The sequence below is a fragment of the Rattus rattus genome, chromosome 8 (genome assembly GCF_011064425.1).
Source record: "Rattus rattus isolate New Zealand chromosome 8, Rrattus_CSIRO_v1, whole genome shotgun sequence".
Classification (NCBI taxonomy): domain Eukaryota; kingdom Metazoa; phylum Chordata; class Mammalia; order Rodentia; family Muridae; genus Rattus; species Rattus rattus.
Genome location: NC_046161.1, coordinates 33,851,871 through 33,860,291, shown reverse-complemented (window position 1 = coordinate 33,860,291; position 8,421 = coordinate 33,851,871). Strand labels below are relative to the sequence as shown.

General features: G+C 40.2%; 1 pseudogene; it reads left to right on the top strand.

The window, feature by feature from the left end:
- Positions 1–3,883: 3,883 nt before the first annotated feature.
- On the top strand, positions 3,884–7,670 carry LOC116907345 (annotated as a pseudogene).
- The last annotated feature ends 751 nt before the right edge of the window (positions 7,671–8,421 follow it).

Genomic DNA, 8,421 nt, shown 5'->3' with positions numbered 1-8,421 from the left:
TTGCTTGGTTAGAGTCACACCGACGTACTTTATATTCTTGGTGACTATTGTGAAAGATGTCCTTTCCCTAAATTCTTTCTCAGTCTGTTTATGCTTTGAGTAGAGGAAGGTTACTGATTTGGTTGAGTTAATTTTTTACCCAGCAACTGTGAGCAGAGGGTAGTCTCCTCTGATTTCTCAGGATTGTCCACACTTCTGAGGGTCCAGCTCTCTCCCCCATGGGATTTGGGTGTGGGGAACTGTTTGGCCCATTCAATTCGGTCGTGGGCACAGACCAGAACCTCGGGTACTGGCGGCTGTCTGTTCCTATATCCCTGTGTCCAGAGGCACTGTACAGTTACCCTTGGACCAGGGATGTGGGCAGAGGTGTGCAGAGGTATCAGTCTGTCCTGCAGTCTCCGGATGTCTGCACTCCTGGGTGTTCAGCTCTCTTCCCCCACGGGATTTGCATAACTGGTTATATTAAGGCAATCATCTGAAGTAGGATCACATTCCCTCTGTCATTTTGGGGAAAATGCTTGAACGGCCACAAAATGAGAAACAACTGCATTTAGTTTTCAGAAATTCAGATATGACAAATGGCCTTTCTTTTAAAAAGTATTCTGGATAACATGTAAGAGTCTTCCAATGATACTACTGCCTCTCAATGAGAAATGATGGATTTTTCTGAAGAATTCCAAACTTCAAAGTATTTCCTGCTTAACACCCAACACACACACACACACACACACACACACACACACACTTCCCCTATAGCTTAAATGTTTGTTGATCTCATGTATACAAAAAAAGTCTCCAATGGTGAAAAAATAATAGTTAACATCAAATACAAAATTGCCACATTAAGACATTAAGGTATATTAAGAAACCAGACTTTTAGTTAAATACACACCTTTAAATTACCTCTTCTTTAGTGGCTGAAAGTTATTGTATCTTTTTGCTTCCATATTTGGACTCCACAGTAAAATGTGGTCATAAACAAAATATACTGAAACTTTCTGTGAAATTAGTGACATGCAAAACTCTGGGTTCTGAAGATCTATGGAAGCCAGTGGTCTTTATAAGCAAGTTTTGTTGTAATTTTGATGATATAACACTTATTACATAAATGTAATACAATCAAAATCACCTGATATGAGTAAATACTGAATTATTTTAGTGCCCGGAGCTGAAGGTGGGACCAACCAGGAGCTAATAACCTAAAGAAGACAGCTGGTCTATCAGCATTCTCAGGAGTCCTTGACTTCTGAGAAACTCTCCTCTTTCTAGCACATTTAGCTATGCTTAAAATTCATAATCTTTTTGAAACATTAACTTGCACGACACATGTAATTTAAATGAATACTCCTCCCTCCAAAAGACAAAAACTCAGGACCTCTTTATAAAAATGTATCAAATTTATGTCAATGTTTAGTTTCATTTTTATTAAGATTGACAATTATTGTAACTTAAAATTGTCAGAGGTGCAGAAAACAGTAATAAGCAATTAAATCCTGCAATGGGTGTTGCAGGGTGCAATGGGTGGTCACGCATTTAGAAAAGCCGTGTTTAATAGTCCCATGTCTGTACTAATCCTGGAAGGTCCCCAGCTTTGTACTTCTGCCATTTATTGCAGTCCCTGCAATCACGGTTATGCCCATAAAAATGGTTCCAAATTCAAAGTCTTATTAGGTTTTAAATCATGAAGTATGACTTCATAAATTTGAAATTTTGATTTTCACTTTGAACCTATATTAAGTAAACAGTAACGGGACATCACTACTGTATTGGTTATGAACAATAAAATAAAAACAAAAACAATTTTTAAAAAGGAAGGAACTGGGTGTAGCAAGCCCAGGAAGAGGCTCCATCCTCACTCTAAACAATAAAATGAGAAGCCCAGTACATTTAAGTAAATGTGATGAAAATTGCATGCTAATTACACAAGTTCCCCTCCCTTTCCTTGTGTCCCATTTGTGAGAGCTGAGCACGGTGTTGCATTCAGGAGCAGCAGCCAGAGACCAGTCACACTGGAAATTTTACCATCTTCCAGAAGACCCTCCAAGAACGAAACCTTCCTCAAATCATCAACAGCCTGACTAATTATTAAGGAAACTTTCCGTTGAGGTCCTCTACCTTGCAGCCTGTCCACTTTTCTGAAATAAAACTCAAAAAAAGTGTGACATTTCTTTTTAACCTTTTGAGACTTACTTAACTGGCCAGAAGTTAAGCATGTTTTCTCTGGTACTCTGGGCCTTTTCACTTTTTCCGAAACCCCTCCTATCCTTTCACCATATGTCTGCTTGCCAATGTCCTTTGCAAACATTCTCTCTCTCTCTCTCTCTCTCTCTCTCTCTCTCTCTCTCTCTCTCTCTCTCTCTCTCTCTCTCTCTCCTTCTTCCTCTTGGAAGCTGCCAAGGTTTACAGCTCACCTGCCCTGGTTTCCGCCTAAGAAGTCCTCCAGTACAATGCTGCCACTTCTCAAGGCAGCAGAAGAGTCTGCACTACCTTTCACTTCTCTTCTCCTGGAATTTGGATTTGTAGTAAGACAGCTCCAATAGGAATCAGACACTGACCGAGTTTTACTGCTTTAGGCCAACGGTGCAATAGACAAAGCATGCAAGCATATACAGCAGTAAACCGTTAGAAACAGCTCTACAAAAAGTAAGAAGAAAGAAACAGCTCTACAATGTTTCCAACAAAAAAAGCTGTAATGTTGTAGCTTCAAAAGATGTGTGATTCTTATGTCATTCTAAATATTAAATTTTTATTTTTATCTAATTTGACATGGCTAAAGAAATCGAACAGTTTTTAGGACCCACGACTTCAATATAAGCAAGACAAGTACTCAATCGGTAGGCAGATCAATGATTTTATTTATTTATTACATTTTATTTATAGGGGGAGGGCACACACACACGCACACACACACACACACACACACAGAGACACACACACAGACACACACACATGCTAAGGTGAGAGGAAAACTTGTAAAAAATTGGTTCTCTCCTTCCATCATATGGGTTTCAAAACTCAAACTCTCAGTGTCAACGTTGATAGCAAACACCTTTACCCAAAAAATTCATCTCAATAACCCAGATAAAAGATTTTCAGACTTTAACTAGAATCAGAATGAAGCTTATGAGGACAAAGAGCTGGGACATATTCCACAGCTACTCGTTTACTTAACCAAAGATTGAAGATTTATAGCTTGTATTACTATATAGTCCATGCTGCCACTCAACGTGAGGTGTTCCTGCCTCAGCTTCTCACGTGCTGGAAAAGTTGCATATCTACTAAGCTCATGAGTGATGTTAATACTGCTGAGCTAGGGCCATGCATGCACAAGCACACCTTTAGATGAAGAGTATCTATGCAAGATCTAAAACATTTTAGAGTCGCCAGCTTCACCATGAAATCCTCGAGTCTCCTAGTTTAAGAAGAATAAGAATCCTTTCCAACTTGACTTAGAAGAATGGTTCCTGTAAAGAGCAGTGAAAAGAGAAAGGGCTAGTCTGCCATCAATCAAGTGATGGTTCTAGAATGTACCATCAGCATTCACAGGAGCATCCATGGTGTAGGCTCAAGCAGTGTCCCTCTTAGATGCCAGACTTGTAAAGTTGTGAGAGATCAGAATTTAAGAATATGCACTGATCGGGTCTCAACAAATCCAGCTAGGCCAAAAGAGTAAGAATTGTCCCATATCGTGTCCATGTCCCATTGTCCAAAATATAAAATGGGATGAAAATTCACCAGGAAAATCTCCATTTAATCATTTTAATTGTTTTCAGATTATTTTTTATTATGTGCTTTTCCGCAGGTATGTATGTGCACCATGTGCATGCCTGGCATCCTCAAAGATCAGAAAAAGGCATAAAATGCCCTGGAACTGGAGTTATTGATGGTTGTGAACCTTCAGGTAAGTGCTTGGAATCAAACATGGGTCCTCTTCAAGTGCATCAAGTGCTTTTAATCATTGAGCCGTCTCTCCAACCCCTTAATTTTTTTAAAGTCGTTTCAGGTTTCAGAGAAAAGGAACAGAAAGTAGAGTTCCATATACTTCACTCCTCAGGTTTCTTTTGTTAAAAACCCTAGTGCAGTACAACTTGATATATATAGATAGAGATAGAGATAGAGATAGAGATAGAGATAGAGATAGAGATAGAGATAGAGATAGAGAGATAGATAGATAGATACATAGATAGATAGATACATAGATACATAGATACATAGATACATAGATACATAGATACATAGATAGATACATAGATAGATACATAGATAGATACATAGATAGATAGATACATAGATAGATACATAGATAGATACATAGATAGATACATAGATAGATCGATCATGGGGATTTACATGTAACATGTAAATAAAATGCGGATTTGGAGGTAAGCAAGCCAAAAATCTGAAATTGTAATAATAAAGGCTACAGCCAGGACTGACCTGGGAGTATATGTCAATCACTGAAGATCTAGAGCCTTGGTTTTCACATGTGGTACCCAAATAGGATACAGTTAGAGACACAGGCCATCTCATTGCCCTCACCACCTTGTGAGCCAATAGATAAAGAAAATAATCCCGGAACTAATTAAAGAAACAAACTCTCCCTGTTGTACAGAGGGTAAAGATGCAGCCTGGCCTCCACTTTGGCTCTGTTTGGAACAAGATAAGGGGGAAAAGTCCTATCTCTGGAGAATCCCTGAGCAAATATAGCACTCCAGTGTGATAAGCCTGAAATCTATACTCTCTAACTTGAAAAGTTCCAGGCCAAACGTTTATTACAAAGAGGCCTTAGAGTTATTTCTACCAATGAAATATATGTATGGTAACTACTCCAATGAGAGGCACAAGTGTGTGCTCTGGAGGCCCCTGACCTAGGTTTCTGAGGATCAGGAGTAGTCTCCCTCAGAAGCAGAATTCAGAGATCTGAAGGATTGAGAGGTATGGCTGCCTAGTTCTACCAGATAATCAGTAGCTAGCAAAGCCTGAGAAAATGTCTGACTGCATGTACCCCCTGGGGGCAGTGCAGAGGACAATCAGCCTCCACCGATTACATGTTCCCACTCAGAAATGTACTTCTATGCAAACACTATGAATAAGTCAGAATAATTTTGAGTCTTCAATAGAAAAAAACAAATTGGCAGCTAATGGCATTGAAGTACGTTGTGCAGTGATATTAGATGGATGGGGGCAATGGTCATTTGTCCTCACACCTTAAGCCAATACATCCCTTACTTAAGGCCTCAGCTATGTGTCTAGCTGCCTGGCCTCCCTGGACTCATTTGGCAAATCTGGTTTCTTAACTTCCTCTGCAGTTCTGTGAAATATCCTGTATCTTTCAAAAAAAATCCCAACCAGCTGGTGTCACCGGGGTTATATTCCACGTTTTGAGACTAAAAGGCCTTTTAATAAGGAAATATCCAGAAGGGAAGCTGAGGGAAGCAGGAGGCAGTGGGGAAGACATTCCAGGTGTGCCCATGCTCTCTCTCTCATGCTCCACATCTGGTTACAATTCTCCACTCTCCTCTTGTTCCTCTGCAGTACTTTTAAATCCCTTCTCATCCTTATCTGTTGTTTTATTAAGAGCAAGAATAAACCTACTCGTTCTGAGGTCAACTGCTTTGCAAAAGCCACATTTAAAGGAATAAAACCAAATATTAAGCCTCTAATGTCAACAAGCAAAAAGGCCAAATCAGATTCTGCGGGGAAACCTCTTAAAATAACATCACATCCCAAAATACTTCCCAAGCCCAACAAGTAAAAGGCATCCTTATTACCAATGTTTAATAAATGGGAGGGTTATAATTTATATTTTGAACTGTCACAGGTATGCCAGAGGTCAGCCTTCTGTGGGATACACAAATGCACAGATGTGGGAACAGACAGCCCTTGTCAGTGGAGGCTACAAAAAGACAAGTCTGTAGCCTGTCTTATAAAATTCATTTTACAGTTTTGCATTTTCAAATGACTATAGCTTTCATGTGTGATTACCTTTGCTTTCAACACAGATAAGTGGCCATATCCTTATTTTATGCTCTGTCTTTGCTTGGAACCCTGCTGTGTAATTTAACATTATTATTGTGGGAAGTCATTGTCATGGTATGCTAATAGTCTATTACAGACGCTCTCAATCCACCAACGTGATGCTTAGGGGTATTCCAAAGGTTTGGAATTTTGTGTTTTTGCATCTCATGGCGACAAAATGGGCTTCTGTACTGGTCTTCCTTCCAAGCACAATACCTTTGAGCTAAATTTCCAAACCCAAATTCTTCCTTTTTTGTTGTTGTTTTTTCGGTGGTGGTGTATTGTGGTGTTGTTGTTGTTGTTGTTGATGGAGGTTTTTTGCTTTGGTTGATTTTGGTTTTTGTGGTTTTTAGGGGGTTGGTTGGTTGGTTAGTATTTTGTTTTTCATAGACATGGTACCACACCAGCTATAACTACTGTTGAGATAAAACTCAAATAACTAAACAACATGAAGGTAGAAGTCAGTAGTGATCATTACAGATGAGTACATTATAGATGAGATCAGACCTGTCAATGCACGGGAAGTAAGTCAGTAAGACAGAGAAACCATCAGCATCCATGAAATGCGCCTTCAGGCAAAAAGAAAGCTGGACTCCAGATAACAGGAGAGTACTTTGTCATGGCAGGAAGACCAATACAGAATCCCATCCTGCCCAGTTTACCAATCCCAGGTCGTTAAGAAATCCTTTGCCGAGGACTCTTCCGGTCCATAAAAGTCCATCAGAAGCTAAAGCAATGATAGAATGCACGCTTAGCCTGCCCGCACAGACGCGAGAGACACAACAAAAAAGATTTGAGTCCTCGGAGAAGAGTCATGAAAGTGTAGAACTTTTAGGAAGCTTACATCTCCGCTTTGGTCTGTATGCACCTCGACCCGGAAGCTTGACCTTCCACCAAAGGACTGTGGAGACCAACAGGCTGAAGTGGAGGCCCGAGAACTAAAAGACTCTTCTCCGCCCCACTGAGCAGCGCATTATTTCAAAGGAGTTGATCTCAGAAGGAAAATGGGTCAAATTTGGAAAAAAAAAAAAAAAAACAACAACAACAACTTACATGAACCCCACCGGTAAAACTAGAACCTGGGAAACAGTGAGGCTTACGACCAGGAAGGGAAAATCTGCTGATGCGGCGTCAGTCATACCAGTCCTGCAAAGAACGCTTCATCATGAGTGCATTATTCTGGTGAAGCAGTTCCGCCCGGATGGGCGCTACTGTCTGGAGTTCCCAGCAGGGCTCATCGAAGAGGGCTGCACTTCGGGAGCTGGAGGAAGAAACTGGCTAGAAAGGTGACATTGCCGAATGCTTTCCAGCTGTGTGTATGGATCCAGGCTTGTCAAACTGCACATGTTGTGATGGTGACCATCAATGGAGATGACACAGGAAATGTAAGGCCAAAACCCAAACCAGGGGACGGAGAATTTGTGGAAGTGTTTACTTTACCAAAGAATGATCTACTGACGAGACTTAACGCTTTGAGTGCAGAAGACCGTCTTACAGTGGACGCCAGGGTCTACGCCTACGCTCTGGCGCTGAAACATGCCAGCTCCAAGCCCTTCGAAGTGCCCGTCCTCAAATTTGCAGGCCAAGGAGGACAATGGCCATGCTTTGTAAATGAAACCGTGAGGCCTTTACTCTTCAATGTATTCAATTAAGTTTAATGTAGATCATAAATAGGCTTTTTCATAAAATAAAAGCAGCACAGACTGCATGTGGTATGGAATTATAATTACAGAGAGAATGTAACCTTCATTTAAACTTGTTAATACTCATGGAAATGAACGTATAGTTAGGTATGTTTAAATTTCTTATACCTCACCTAGCCTAGAAGGTGAGGGTATTTCTCAGGAATAGACTCGAGCTCCAAATTAGGTCAACTATTTCTGCCCTCAATTCCTAAAATAAAAATTATGTACTTAAGTCTGCAGATAGCTATTTATTAGACACAGTTTAAAAATTAGAAGGTTGGGTTTCTGTTTTGTTTTGAGACAGGGTATCACTGTGTAGCCCTGGCTAGCCTGGAACTTATTTTGTAGACCAGGCTGGCTTTGAACTCAAGAGATTCATCTGTCTCTGTCTCTCCAAAGTTCTGGGAATGAACACATGGCGAAATAAAAAAAAGAAGAAGAAGAAGAAGTCCTTTGACATCTAGAAGTATGCTAACAAAGCGCACACACACATACAGCAAGTTCTGGGTAGTTTCAATGTTTCAGAGGCATCAAACTCATAATGTGACAGCTTATGACAAGGCAACAGGGCTGATTCTGACCATCCTGGAGTTTTTAAAGAGAAGCTGCCAAAGATAATTGCAGCTAAAAAATATTTACCAGAATGAATCTAATATAAATGAAATATATTTGTTTGGGAAGCAAAGGCCAGATCTTACTTAGATCCATTCAGCCAGGC